The sequence below is a fragment of the Typopeltis vanoorti genome, chromosome 16, assembly GCF_054136105.1.
Source record: "Typopeltis vanoorti isolate ZY-2024b chromosome 16, IOZ_Tvanoo_1.0, whole genome shotgun sequence".
Classification (NCBI taxonomy): Eukaryota; Metazoa; Arthropoda; class Arachnida; order Uropygi; family Thelyphonidae; genus Typopeltis; species Typopeltis vanoorti.
Window position 1 is genome coordinate 41,835,017 of NC_143564.1, and position 14,271 is coordinate 41,849,287.

The 14,271-nt window shown below is 35.5% G+C and overlaps 1 long non-coding RNA gene across 1 annotated transcript in view; it reads left to right on the forward strand.

The window, feature by feature from the left end:
* The window catches only part of LOC150097971 (uncharacterized), a 239,864-nt gene that overhangs the window by 96,397 nt on the left and 129,196 nt on the right, over positions 1-14,271 (forward strand). Inside the window, exon 2 of the long non-coding RNA XR_016549599.1 lies at positions 10,088-10,163. This is a non-coding gene — a long non-coding RNA (uncharacterized LOC150097971). The remainder of the gene's footprint in view (positions 1-10,087; positions 10,164-14,271) is intronic.

Consider the following 14,271-nt stretch of genomic DNA (forward strand, 5'->3'; position numbering starts at 1 on the left):
TAATTATCGATTTGGGAGAATGGAATCCGATCCATATTTGAAACTGTAAATGGCCTCGATAGCCTAGTGATTCGTTTTCGAGGCGAAGTCACTTTCACCATTACTAGGTTCCTTCCCCTGGAAGATAAGAATCCTACTCACTCACCTAAATAGGATGCGCCTCGTAGTAACAGCGAATGATGTTGCTAAGATATGCTTCAGGTTGATTATTCTGACTTATATTCGGCTGTTTTGCATTCTTATCCATACAAATGGATTGGTTTCATCTGTATTGTTATTTGAAGTCTAATGCACTTTTTTTTTTAATTCTAATAGAAAGTATAATTAATCAGATGCTAATGTATTGTAAAACGAATATTAAATGTAATATCGGACTGAAATCGCTTTGATTTTGCATCTGGAAATGAATCAATACAAATCTATTAAATGTATTAATATTATCCTATGATCAATCTGTGGCACGGTGGACTTATTCAAATAAATTCGTATTTTCCTTCTCAACCAACTTACCCGAGGAACCCATAATGCACTCGTCTGTGTATTTAACTACGTTAATTATTTATTTTCTAAAACATCGTCGCCACCTTTCCAGGAAGCCCTGCAAAGCAGGGAGTGGACACCAGAGCTTTCATTTTACGAGGAAAACGCTCAAGGGGGCTAACGAAACTTTGTGTAGGGAGGACCGAAAATTGTAATTATACCAGTGAACATACTATTAGCACCTTCCTTTCTTTAAACCTTCTAAATGCTCCTAATAAGTTTCATATTTTTGAACAGAATGGGGAAAATCTAATATGGAAAACGTCGATTTGGAAAATGATATTGATGTGAACGAGTTTGTGAAATACATTTTAAAACTCCATTCTATAACTCTTCGCTTCTGACTTAATCGACTTCGAATATTTGAGGTGATGGCACAGTGAACGATACTTCCCGCTGCTATCAGAGCAGGATACAGTTGTCAATCTACAAGCATTTATTTGTTTTTGTTTTTTTTTGGGGGGGGTACCTTTATTCCGAAAGGACACATTGGTAAGTGAATGATGTACCTTTCTAGTTAAACGCTGGCAATTAAGAAATCCCGCATAAAACTGGGATTAAAGCAAACACGTGACAAATTGATTAGCGACGCCTAATATTAATAAATTTTAGGATTAAATTACTCTCAAGAGCGAACAACAACAAAATATTTCGCTTAACTTTTAGCTACTACTTGCATTTCGTAGCCCTAAATTAACGCTAAAGACTAGAAGAAAGGAAGGAATGAAAGTGTTAGGGTATGAACAAAAAAGCAGTAACCGGACCCGTCAAAGTTATTGTTTACAAAAATCAACCCGAAGTCTGGTTAATTCCGTTATCCAAAGCTGAATACCATCTAAGGCTTGCTATTCTTTTTTCTTTCAGATGAAGCAATCATCTCGCCCACTATATTGTTTCGCCAACAATGGCCAGCGTTCTGTTACAACAATGTACTCCTTCATAGACCAATGGATGTGAAACAAACCTATTAACTTTTGCCATAATTATCTCTTCTAATTATCCTCGCCCTTTTATTAAACGCTTTGGCTTTCTCCTTCATCTCGGTTTAATTTTTGATGCAATTAGGACGAAAGGCCAGTTTTTGAATAAAAAGAGGAGCATTATGGTTTTCTAAAGGAATAATCTCGTAAATATATTGTTAGAAAGAGAAGAGGGGGGAAAAAAAGAATGCATTTTGTCTGATAAGAAAAGTAGTGATTAATCCATTATGAAATAATACGATGAACCCTAATGGTAGAGCTACTTTTATTATATTACCACGTTCAGCGCGAGCGTATGGATGGCGTAAAGCCCCTCAAAGAACTCATCATGCTTAGTGTTATGTTCTTAATGCCTCTGCATTCTTGTATGCATTCTTAAATACTATGAAGATATTTTTTCTCTGAAGAAATAAATTGTTTAGTTTTGAATTAAGAATATATCGAGATAGAAAAAAAGTATGTTTACACACATGCTGTCCTGTAGGTGGGCGGGCATAGGAGAACTCGGTTATTTTCCAAAATTTCGAAAAATATATGAAAAAAATCATTAATCGTGTTATTTATCACCAAAGATGAGTCGTCTTCTTGATATATCAAAAGAGTAGAGTAATGGCGACGTTGTTAGCTGCGCTACATTCAAGTGCAGATAGTTAATTTGTGAAAAATATTCCTATAAAGTAGAACATGTTCAATTTAATATCGTGGAATTGTACATAAAATAACTATACGATAATTGATCTCCTAGGGAGCAGTCTAGTTGGTAGGCCAACAATTATGTCAATCACCTTATCCTATTAGTGTGTGTGTGAAATTCCAGCAGGCACTGACAGAAATAATCCATATTAATGAAGCAAATAGCTGCGGACACTACAAGCGATCCTTAATAATTACTTTTTTCCTGGACTTTGTATTCCTATCCCCTCTTTCATAGTACCACCACCTTCCCACATATCATATTACGAGTGATAAAAAGTAGCCACGTGACCTTCAAATCTGTTTCTTTCAATTTTTGAAACTTCAACGGTTCGACAATTATTGAGTATGTAATTGGATTCTCTGAGTATTTTTTTTTCTAAATCGTCTTAATGATTTTTAATTTTTTTTTAAGTACGTTAAGATGGTGCATTTTCTAATTTCTAGGCTTTGTCCCATTAATTCCATGTATGTCACTTTCTCTTTGTTCCTTACGAGTAGGACATCGTGTAAAAATAATCTTTGAGCCGCAGTACAAAGATTAATCAGTGTTAGAGGCTAACATTTTAAGTAAAAAATACTAAACATCTCAGAGCAGAGTACAGAATATGTCAGTGCTGTACATGCACAGTACTACTTGTTCGCAGTTAATGTAAACGACACCGATTTCGGATACTTCAGTAGATTTCGTTTAGGTTCTACTCCAACTTTTATTTCCCCGAATATCTCACTCCCCCCCCCCCCCCAAATGAATAATTGTCTGTTTTACATCACGCTGTATTTGAAATACCAATAAAGATAGCCCACAAATGGGAACGAAGAATGTTAAGAAATTTGAATTTGGACAATTATGTGCATGCACGGCAGCGTTTAAAACTCAAATATGCAAAACAGAACTGCCAAAATACATTATGAAGAAAGTTTTAACTTTATATCTGCTTAAAAAAAAGTTTTAAATCCAAGACGACATGCAAGCAACTTTATAAACGAGAACTACTGCCCGAGATGCTATAGGAAATAGTTTAGTAGGCCTCTGACAAAGAGAAAATAAGACTAACCGAATCCAGTATAGATTTTAAAGTAGAAGCAGGGACCACTTCAGTCAGGATCCGAAACACGCGAACCTTTCATCGAAGAATGGAATAAATGACCGTCGGCTGCAGACACTTGACAATAAATGCCGTTACGGCTTTGTACTCGTTTGGATACCAAGTACATGTATGAAGGTTTAAAAATAGAAGGATGGAGGAGACACGGGAGATAACTAACAGAAAATGAAGGAAATAAATTAAGACAAATGGGATGAAACAGAGCAAAACAGAACCAGTGGACTGAGTCCTTGTTCGCTCGGTCAAACTCGCATCAAAATCATTTTCTTGTCTCTCTTCCTTTCCATCAACATCTTCATTGCAGTGTGCGCAGCATTTTGAGTAGCCATAACGTTACATAATTAAATATCCTCATGCATGTTCAGGGGCCAAATCAAGCTTCATCATCAGCGTGACTAGAATTCCAGCGCCAATCAGTGGGCTGGACAGGTTGTTGAAACACATATCTCGCGTGTCACACAACCTATGACAGGAGCCTTTAGTTCTTCAGTGGTAGAGATAAAATTATTATTAAGTACCACTTAACTCCAGGATGTATTTTTAGCATTTGTCTTCATTTGTTGGGGTGCTTGTGACGTTCCTGTATGACCTTTCTGCACGGCTGAACCCTTAAAGTACGCCCGTTATTTCCGCTGAATGCTTTCTATCGTGAGGACAGTTCATCAAGAGCCGCGAACGTGATAGGGAAAATAGTATGCAGTTATGTCAGCCATATTCAGACAATCTCTTTAGCATGACACGGACTGTGGTTTGTCTCTGACTCACTGCTGCGAATCCACTGACGAAAGCACACTTCTTTCTTATCTTTTATTTGCCACTGCACACTCAAATATAAAGCTTGTTCACACCACTAACTTAATTCGGTAGTAACGTACATCGATAGTGCACACACGATTATTTTTATAATAGTACCGGATTATTTTTTACATGTATATTTTTGAGTCAGAGTTGTATCTAATTCTGTTTACTACTAATCCAGAGATTTTTCTAGAAATTAACCTGTTTAATAAAAGTTATCATTTTTAAAAGGAACTACACCTACTACAAGTTATAAATGTGTATATGCACTGGGGGAACCCATATTAGTTTAATAGCACTTCGGATAATTCGGTATGAATTTATATTATTCAAAGAGCCCCTTTCCCTTCTCACACTAAGCATTGATTGAAACAAGAGGGGGGTTCGCCCATTGCGCTTCCTCCCCAGTTTTAATTCATTAAGCTACACATTTGTATATGTTTGCCCACACACATCTGTCTGTTTTACGCTTACACATAGACCCACACCTCACCACGAAAGCTTTCTAAACCAGACCCAATGGCATAGTGTTCATAATCCGTATTCCTAGTCTTTATGGTTGTAAATTACGTGGATTCTTCTGGAAGTTTGCCTGTTTTGCTGGATGAAGAACCCGAGTTTGTTTCAGTATGTGACCGGTAGCTCATTTTCAGTTGAAAAGCCCTGGAGTTTTTTTTGCTTCTTAGAAGGGATTCGAATGTCTTGCTATGGAGGCTCTCTGCGTGTGTGGGTGTGTAATTCCATTAATATATATATATATATATATATATATATTTAGCATCAGCGATATAAAAATACCTGTATACTTTGCGTGTTCGCATTCATATATAAACACACACGAAACGAATAAAAAAAAAAGATTATGCACTTAGTTCCACTTGGCAAACTAAGTTGGCTTGCCATAGTCACTTTAATTAAGGCCCTTCAATTACTGTCGAAGTAACTGAATGCCATTAATTGAATTATATTTCTTTGCTTATTAACACTGAAATATTTATTTTTACGTAGTTCAAGAGTAATTTATTCCTAACCTGTCCTTTATACTGTTCAAAGGGCTAGTTAGGTAGTTTCGCCCAGTGCCTGTCACTCCGGTAGTTCAACCAGCGAGATGGAGCAGTCACCCTTACAATGCTTCTACATGCTACAAGTGCAATACGCAGTTTATTGTATGCGTTAATCGCGTCTCTTTTGCAGCCAAAAAAAAGGGGAAAAAAAGTGTCATGTAAATGCTCCCTAATGACAATCATATATTAAAATCAGGTGAAAATTATTTGGGGGAGGGTTAAATACTTTATCAATGTTACAGCTACACATATTATATTCTATTATTATACCCACCCTGCTCCCTAAATTTCATGAACACTCACTCGATGTTATACACCCACAGTAACGAAAACATAGTTATTGAAGAAAAGACTTAAACACGCACATGCAGATTTGTTCGTGTGGATCCTCGGATTTCTACCCGTAAAAAGAGTTCGTTCTCTTACAGAGCGTTAGAAATTTCTTGAGAAACTTCCTCCTTTTTTTTCTTCTTCTGCTGTTATCTTAACATGAAAGCAAAAAACGAAACAAACAGAAGAAAGGAAAGAAGAAAGATTGATTACAGGACCCTAAAGCAGTAATCATCAGAAAAGGTTTCTTTTGTGCAAACTTTTCCAGAGTCTTATTGGGTCCTTGAAGTCAAGGCCGATCCTTTATTGATTTACGAGGAAATTTTTCCGTTACTAAAGAATTTCCTACACAGGAAAATATCAGTAAATACTTGTGGGCGGACAGTCCCGTTGAGGTACCTGTAATCAGACGCCTATCAGCAGATCGATTTGTTTCCTGTGTCAACCCCATGGCCCCACCCTTCTAGGTGAGGCTGATGGCGAAACCCCACCCAACACCGGCAATATCTCTTATGCTATTCTGCTTCCCTTGTGTTAGATTTGTCTTTGCTTCCTGAATGATGCTGGTAATGAACACTCGACTCGGATGAACGTAAAGCACTTGCTAATAAAGAAGTCGCGTGGAAGGCAGAAGGTCGTTAATCTTTAAAGTAAAATCCTCCTATAATTTCTCTTTCTCTAGGTAGATGCTCGCCATTCTCTTTAATAGTTAACGAGTTAGTTATAAAGAGATAGCTGATGTTATTACAAATACCTGCACGCCTGGTATCAGTACATGTTAAGTATTCTGATGATTGCATGTGTTGAAATCCTTTTCAACACATGCGATTTGGAGTAGAAAATATAGTTCATTTTTGTTAGGGATTCAATAAACAGGGGTTTCAGAGAAACCCCTGTTTATTGAATCCCTATTGAAGTTTATTGAAGTCCGATCTTTAAAGTGCTAATCCTTTCAGGATTAGCACTTTAAAGATCGGACACTCAACAGAACATAACAACAATGACAGAAATAGTAAAATAGACTTAGGTCCATTTTTCTTGGGGAATGGTGAATAAGCAGAAAGCGTTTTGATGAGCTCATTCAATAAAGGGACTTTATGTGAATAAAACTACCATGATTAAGTCATTATGAGCATTGACGTAGCCAGGAGATTAACTTCATTTTCGAAATAATTGTATTTTTAACTTTGAGAGATGAGTCGGCTCGGGAGGTACGAAATTTTAAACGCCGACTGAAGATAAATTTGATTAAATATTATGATTGCATCCTCAGGCAACTGTTTGGCGAATAACACTCCGCCTGTCGGATTGAGGTGGTCCTAGTGATGTAGAAAAAGGATCGAAGTTTGAGAAGCGTCAGACAAAAACGAATGCCTTTCGGTTCTTGGTGTCCCATTCGTATTCATGAAACATAGCGGTCCAGAAGTAATTACAGGACTGATTTTAACCACCAGCTTTAGTTTTTTTTGTTACTCAACAAAGAATTTCATTTGTTAATCTACTCAATCGTGCAAATTAGATTACCGTGGTGATTTAATTTATTTTCGTATTTTTAAACCTCGTCAGCTTAATCATGTTTTCTTACCTTCATGCATTTTTTAAATAATCAGATAAATGTACAGACTAGACGATATGCTAATGGATAAGTGGAGTGTAAGTTAATGCTTGTAATGAAATCATATTGCAAACTTATTCCTTCAGTTGCATTACTGGATGCGTTATCAACAAGAGATTACATATTCCTGATTTTACATAATGTCTTGACAATTTATGCGAAAAACAGCAACAAGTAAACTGACTCACACATTTAGTTTAAATTAGACAAATCACTTAACTTTGAATTTCATACGGAGAATACTTTGTTATAGTTCATAAGAAAATAACCGTAACAGTCTTGAGAGATTCCAGTGATGACAATTATGCTATAAAAAGGAATTTAATATAACAAATTTTATATTTATTGTCAGTATGGCTTTTATCATTGCTATGTTCGGCGAAACTGAAGTCTTCAAATATAGCTAACGCGTTATATAAATTCTATATAACTATCCTTACGTTGTAATTGTACTTAGATAAAGTCACTCATTTAAAAAATGTCATTTTAGTCATTCTAATCCTAATATTCATGGTATGATAGAGTAAATACTATAATTTGAATTTATGTACAGATGATTGGGTTTCTTTGCAAGCAGTGCAGTTTCTCAAGAAACCAATGTATGTTTTTACCACGGAACTAATATGGGCGGGATTCACATTAAAAAAAAAATTACTAAAATTATTTCTATTTAGGAAATATAATTCGCAGCCTATTTTGGCATTTACGGTCTTGAACGAACAGGGCTCGAATCCTATTATTGCATTTATATTTCTGAAGATCTTTAGACGATATGTTATTTTCATCGCCCATTGTGACCTTTAAATGAAGGCTTGAATTGGTTTCAAAAATTCCTTGTTTGAACTCTAGAGCACAGTTCCTGGATTTTCTAACTCTTAATTCCGCCCACGAAAGGCTACAAGGTCAAGTTTTAAGAAACTAGAGGTGTTCCAGATTTATTTAGGTCTTAACATATAAGAACGTTTATTAGTAAGCGAAACCAAGCTGTTTACATCTCACATGGCAAAGGGAAGCCGCCCACGGCCAGACGTTAAGACAGTCTTCTGAAATATTTTTGATGTTCTCTAGTAGATTTAGAAGCTCTCCCAACTTTCGTTATAGCAGCGCAGTATTACATTACACTATCAAAGGATCGATCGATATTGTGAGCATGAATTTACTAATAATAATGTTTGCATAAGTCAGTTACATTTGTTTGCAATTCTAAGGCCAAATCAATTTGACTGGAGGAGTGTGTTATATTATTTAGGAGACTTCCTCCTTCGCGACCTACTACGTGTCAGTACTCCTGTCAGCATTCAGTTAGCAGCACATATTTGAGCAGCAGTGTAATTCCTGCCTATGTTCCAGTGATAATGATACCGCGTCCATCGAACAAAAGGCGCTCCCCCACTTGTACTGTACATCCCCATTATAATTTAAGGGTAAATTTTGAGGGCTGTGCTTACTTTAATTGCTAAAATACATAAACGCACCCATGCAGGAAAAGCAGGGAGGAGGAGGAAAGGGGTTACCAGACAAGGTAATTTAATCCGTGTGGGACCAGATTTTGTGGACTGCACTAGTACGCATCTTACGGCATGTCTTATACGGCATATGTTCTTTTTTGACCAAATCGATGATGTGATATCGGTGTCGTCGTTTGGCAATCCACACCACGGAACTGTTCTGTTTAGAACTTTTTGAAAACCAGTGATTTGAATATAAATGTATGCTTATCCATCATACCAAATACAACTGCTGAATATCTGTTTTTCGTATGTCGAAAAATAAGAATTCATCGTGTGTGTGTGTGTGTGTGTGTGTGTGTGTGTGTGTCGTGGACAAAGAAGGAAATACAGAAATATAAATTTTGCTCCTATTCTAGTTGTAGACTAATCTAAATGCACTTGTTTCATTTGTAGAAACATTTTAGTTACGTAAATTTTCTTTCTGAACAACTCAATAAATATGAATATTCTAAAAGAGAACATTACTTTTGTAATGTTTTTCTCGGTCAGTTAACCTCGCAATCAGACTAAAAAGTAATCAAAAATTTGTAATTTAGTTAATAATTGAATTCAACTTTTTAACTTCATTGTTCTGAAAAAGAAATTGAAAACATGATTCCAAGATTGTAAAGATGCGTTTTGCTGATATCAAGTATTAAACTATCCAGTGTTAAACAAAACATGTAAATGCTGTAGCAGTAGATATAGTACGTGTCATCAAATTTATTCATTCAGAGAGGCCTATTATATGCTGTAGTGGCAGGCAGACGACTGCAAAAATAAACTTAAAACATTGATGTTCGAGGGCGCTTCTGCAGACAGGTCATAATAAATAAAGTGATAAAAGAAAAAACGACCTCAGTGTCAGAAGACAGTAAAGTTAAAAAGAAGTGCAATACGTTTTATCACATAATCTGCTGTAATAATTATGAAAACTATATTAGTCAAAAAGCCATTAACACATTTATAATAATTTGTACCTGTATTTATATTGCACTTTGTTTTTAATACTATTTTAAATAACCTGCAACTTAATATTACTGATTTGTATTTTGTTATAAAATAAATTGATCCTTCTAGTTAAAGTATACGGGATAGTCTTTTCTAATCTGACACATTGAATACTTTTATAATAATTATATATTGAATGGAACATTTGTGCTTTGTGTCTAATGCAAATGTGGACTGACAACGGCTATAATTAAAAGCTTGCAGAAATTATCACGGCCAGTTGTAATTTTCTGTGTGTCATTTGCAGAATTTATGCGTTACAATAACATATTTTCTTTTTACGGATACTTCAGATAGTTTCTTATGTATTTATTTTATAATATTTCTGAGTTCACTCTTAGAAATGCCGCTAATTTTGCCACATTATTGAAGATTTGAAAATGTATGAATTTTAGGCTCTTATGTTAAAAATGTGAAATGTATAATATAATATATTAAAACTTTTTTCTTATAATAGAAAACAACACAACCAAAGCACAACTTGGAATCTCTGAGAGGGGAGCGAAAGTACTAAAGACCCGCCCTGTTAACAGGTATTGTTAATGGTGTAACTTAGCTATCGTTTGTAATGTTTAATTGTGAATCCAAACTGGTAGTACGATACTTCCTTACTACTGATTTTACTTCTATTCTGTCAGCACACTAACTAAAATAATTATCAGCACTAAGGACATGAAGATCAGTGTATATTTCTTTATATATTATCTTCTGGAATTTTTGGAAGCCAGTACAATTACAGACGGATACTGAAAAAGAGTCATTTAGTCTTATAATTGCAAATGTAATGCGATAGGAAGTTTAGGATGTTTAATTGGTGAATTTAACTACTGAAGAAACTGTGGGCACAGTTATTTCTTTCATTTTCTGTATTTTCTAGTAAAAACTCTTCACTGATGTTTACAGAGGACTGGAGGTGTGAAATAACTCTCTCATCATGGAGCATATCATCAGGAATATGGCTTTTATATAACTAAGACGATATCCAAGGCGGTATCTGTTTCAAGATATAGCACTGTACTGTTTCATACTTCAATCTTATTCCCTATCCGGGGGGGGGGCATTCTGTTAACGCGACACAGTGGTTTTGAAGAACAGTTATCTACATTCGTAAGCAGTCAAAGATATCACTATAGCAAACTGAATTTAAAAACATACTAAAGAATCAGGAGTTCATTTGAAAGATGGTTTTATGCTTTTTTTTTAATAATTACCATATGAGTCATAAATTTCTAGCAACGCTTTCTCTTCTCATCGGCGTAGCTCGTGATTTCTTATCTCATTTCTGCTTCTTCGTTCAGATACCTGTGACACTGAGGCTGTTTTTCATTTTAATCTTACCTTTGCTTCGATTCTCCAAAACCCTTCCCCAAGTACATGCACCTATGATAAAAAACGAAACGAAGGATAGCGACTAAGGCATGCGCACCTACGTAGTCGGGGTGTTTCTAAGAAAGCAAAAATCGTCTAATGTAAAAACAGTTCATAAATCAGTCGCTTTTTTTTGTGCCAGTAACATCTTGAACCATTCAACGTTAGAACGCATGCATACATCCGAAGACAGCAAATAATATACTACTGTTCGTGACAAGAATCTTTATTTTACCCACTTCATGATCGAAATGGCTGATTACCCGGAACCCGGAGGGAATCATTAGAACATTAATATAATCTTGTGGAGAAACTTTCTAAATAGGCTAATTTGCCTGCCAGAGACGTAATAAGCACTTTGTTCCAACAACAACAAATCTTACAACCAATCAAAGGCTATTAGTCATCATTTTCTTGTACGTGTCTGTGATCTCGCGTTTCAGGACCCACCCACACCCGTCATAGAGGTCCGACTTGAGAGAATAATACTCGCAGGGGGGTGGAGCCGAGATCATAGTTGAACGACAGACGCCAATTCCAACCAACCAAGTCACGAGGATGCAGATGTCTTCCACGGAGCAATCTAACAGACATGAAATGATCTCTGATTTGTGCCTAAATCTTTCTTCTTTTTTTTTAAAAAAAAATAAATCGAGATGGATTATTTTCACATGGCCTTTTATCAAAACTACGGACACTTCTTTACGTTTAGGTTGCTTATTATCCAATAATCTATCATTTGTTCCTTTTTTTTGTTCCTTTTTTTTTTTTTTTACGCAAGGCTCTCAAGGACGGACATTCCATTGGAAGAGAAATGAATCGGAAAACGTGCATCGTTGGAAAGTCGACTAAATGTGTGCGTTCGTGGGAAAGCGGTCCGTAATTGACGGTTACTCCGACGATGGTAGATAGGGGATGAGACGGATGATCTATAGACGCCATCACAAGTGACTCCCCAAGTTGGTTTGATCTTGCGTTTTCACTCAAGATTTTCCAGAAAACCCCTAATTTCGGAGGTAGAAAAGGAAACACGAGGGGATAAAATCCGCCTCCTGTATTGCAACTAAGAACACCTGCTCCGTAATCAGTTGTTAATTATCAAAAACACCGTTGTTTTCCTTCTCAGAACTGAAGCTCCCAACTCTAAATACAAATTCAACCCGCTTTATTTCCTCTATTCCCCCCCCCCGCCTTTAACTTTTTTTTTTTCTTTTCAACAAATCTTCAAAATTTCACTATCAGAACTTTTTATCATATACACAAATGTTCCATGACTCTGGCATAGACAAAATACTCAGAGAAGAAACATGTGGACAGTTTTTGTTTTATGATAAGATCAATATCCTTTGCTACGACAGCTATCAAAGGCAGTAATGGACTTGAGTGAGATCCACGTTCTGATATTTAAAGCGCTATATAAACGGTCCTGTCGTTTTTTGAATATTTTGGTAGGGTTATCTTGGTGTGTAAATACAAACACTGTTATTAAAACGACACATGCTGCGTTCTTGAAGTTTCTATTATTAAATTGCCGATATTTGAAAACAAACTATTTCTGTGTGCTGTTCATATTCTGCACATTTGATTTTTCTTTTTTGTAAATATTTAACGTTCAGTTTTAATGTAAGCTTCGTAGTGCAAGAACAACGGGCCCTTGCGCTTTTCAACTGGAAAAAACCTCAGTTAGAGTCTCATCATAACGAGAAGAATCTTTTATATGGGCCTTTTCACTCGAAGATAAATTAGCCGATCTCATACGGACGTAGCTAGGTTTTTCATCCGCATACAGGCAAATCGGTCATAGAACACACGCAATTTACAGACGTCAATACTATTAGTTGACGGCGTAGAATGTACACGGTGGTAGTGACGTGGTGTATCGATGGAAGATTAAGTAGTGGAGAATGTTTGATGCGTGGAATAGAACGCTCTCCGCATTGAGTTCTTGGACTCTCTGAGGTGACATGTAATAGTCATAATAATAATATACGACATTGGCAAGAGATATTTTTATCTTGTTCCACAGTCACCCTTATTGGAAAATTCAGAGTGCCCATTTTTTTTTATGTACTTATTTTATATACTACCTTATAACAAATCAAAAAATAAAGGACGAAATGGTGTTGGAAAAGGGTGGGAAAAATTCATTAAATGCATTTTACCTGAAAACATTTTCTTTTTCATGTTTAGTTTGTTTTATATGTAATTTGCGTGTGTGTTTTGTAGCATATCTAACTAATGCCATCATTATCATAATGTTTGTTATATTTTTGAATGTCTTGTGGGTAAGACTGAGTTTTCACAAAAGAATAATCCTTTAAATGCAAATATTTATTGCGAATCAAGATCGAATAGTAAAAAATATTGTCAACCATTCCTTTTTATTTATTTTCGGGATAAACAAGTTCTTGGTATGCATTCAGCCTAGTTTTTTTTCCCTCCTCTTGTTGTGAATTAGTAGCATAATGTGTACATTTTATCCTTTACGTAATCGTATAAGAAATATATATATATATAAATTCTATATTCTATCCAACCACCTATTCAGGCAATTTACGCCCAGAGTTTCCAGTCGCTTGATATATTTATCTTCAGATGAATTGTTTCGATAGATACGCCTAACTTCTCGTTGTACGAGAATTAAACACGAATTTTGCATGACATAAAACACTAACATTTTTTAATTATCGAGATCTTGACAACTGCTGATTACAATGTGATAGGCGAACACGCACACAAAACTTTGTATAAAAGAAAAAAAATTGAGGTAACTATCAAGAACATGATTTACTTTTAAAATATTAGCGTTTATGGAAGGCTGTATATAATGGAGTTTATAGCACACAGCCGTCTATCTCGCATTACCATTTTAACTTCGCCGGTGAATGGCTGCAAATCTTCTGTAACCTTCAAGTTTTATCGCAGTAGTTCTTCTCTGTGTGCTGTTCGTTAGTAGTCTGAATATCAAAAACTGAAACCTACTTGTATGAAATGCATATTTAATTTGGTATTCAAAATATTTCTCAATAAATAGAGTGAAAATGAAAATTTTTTCCGTACTTTAAACGCATGCAGAACAAATATGATTAGGAATGGTAAAGCTACTTTTAACGGGGAAAACCAGAACTTTAAAACACAACTATGCTAAAATAAGTTCTATATTGTTGGCTGAACACAAGAAAAAATTGGTATACAAATCCGTGCATATCCCTTAATATGAAGAAAGTACATGTTCGCTAATATTCTTATATCGAATTGTAATTTCTTTTCATT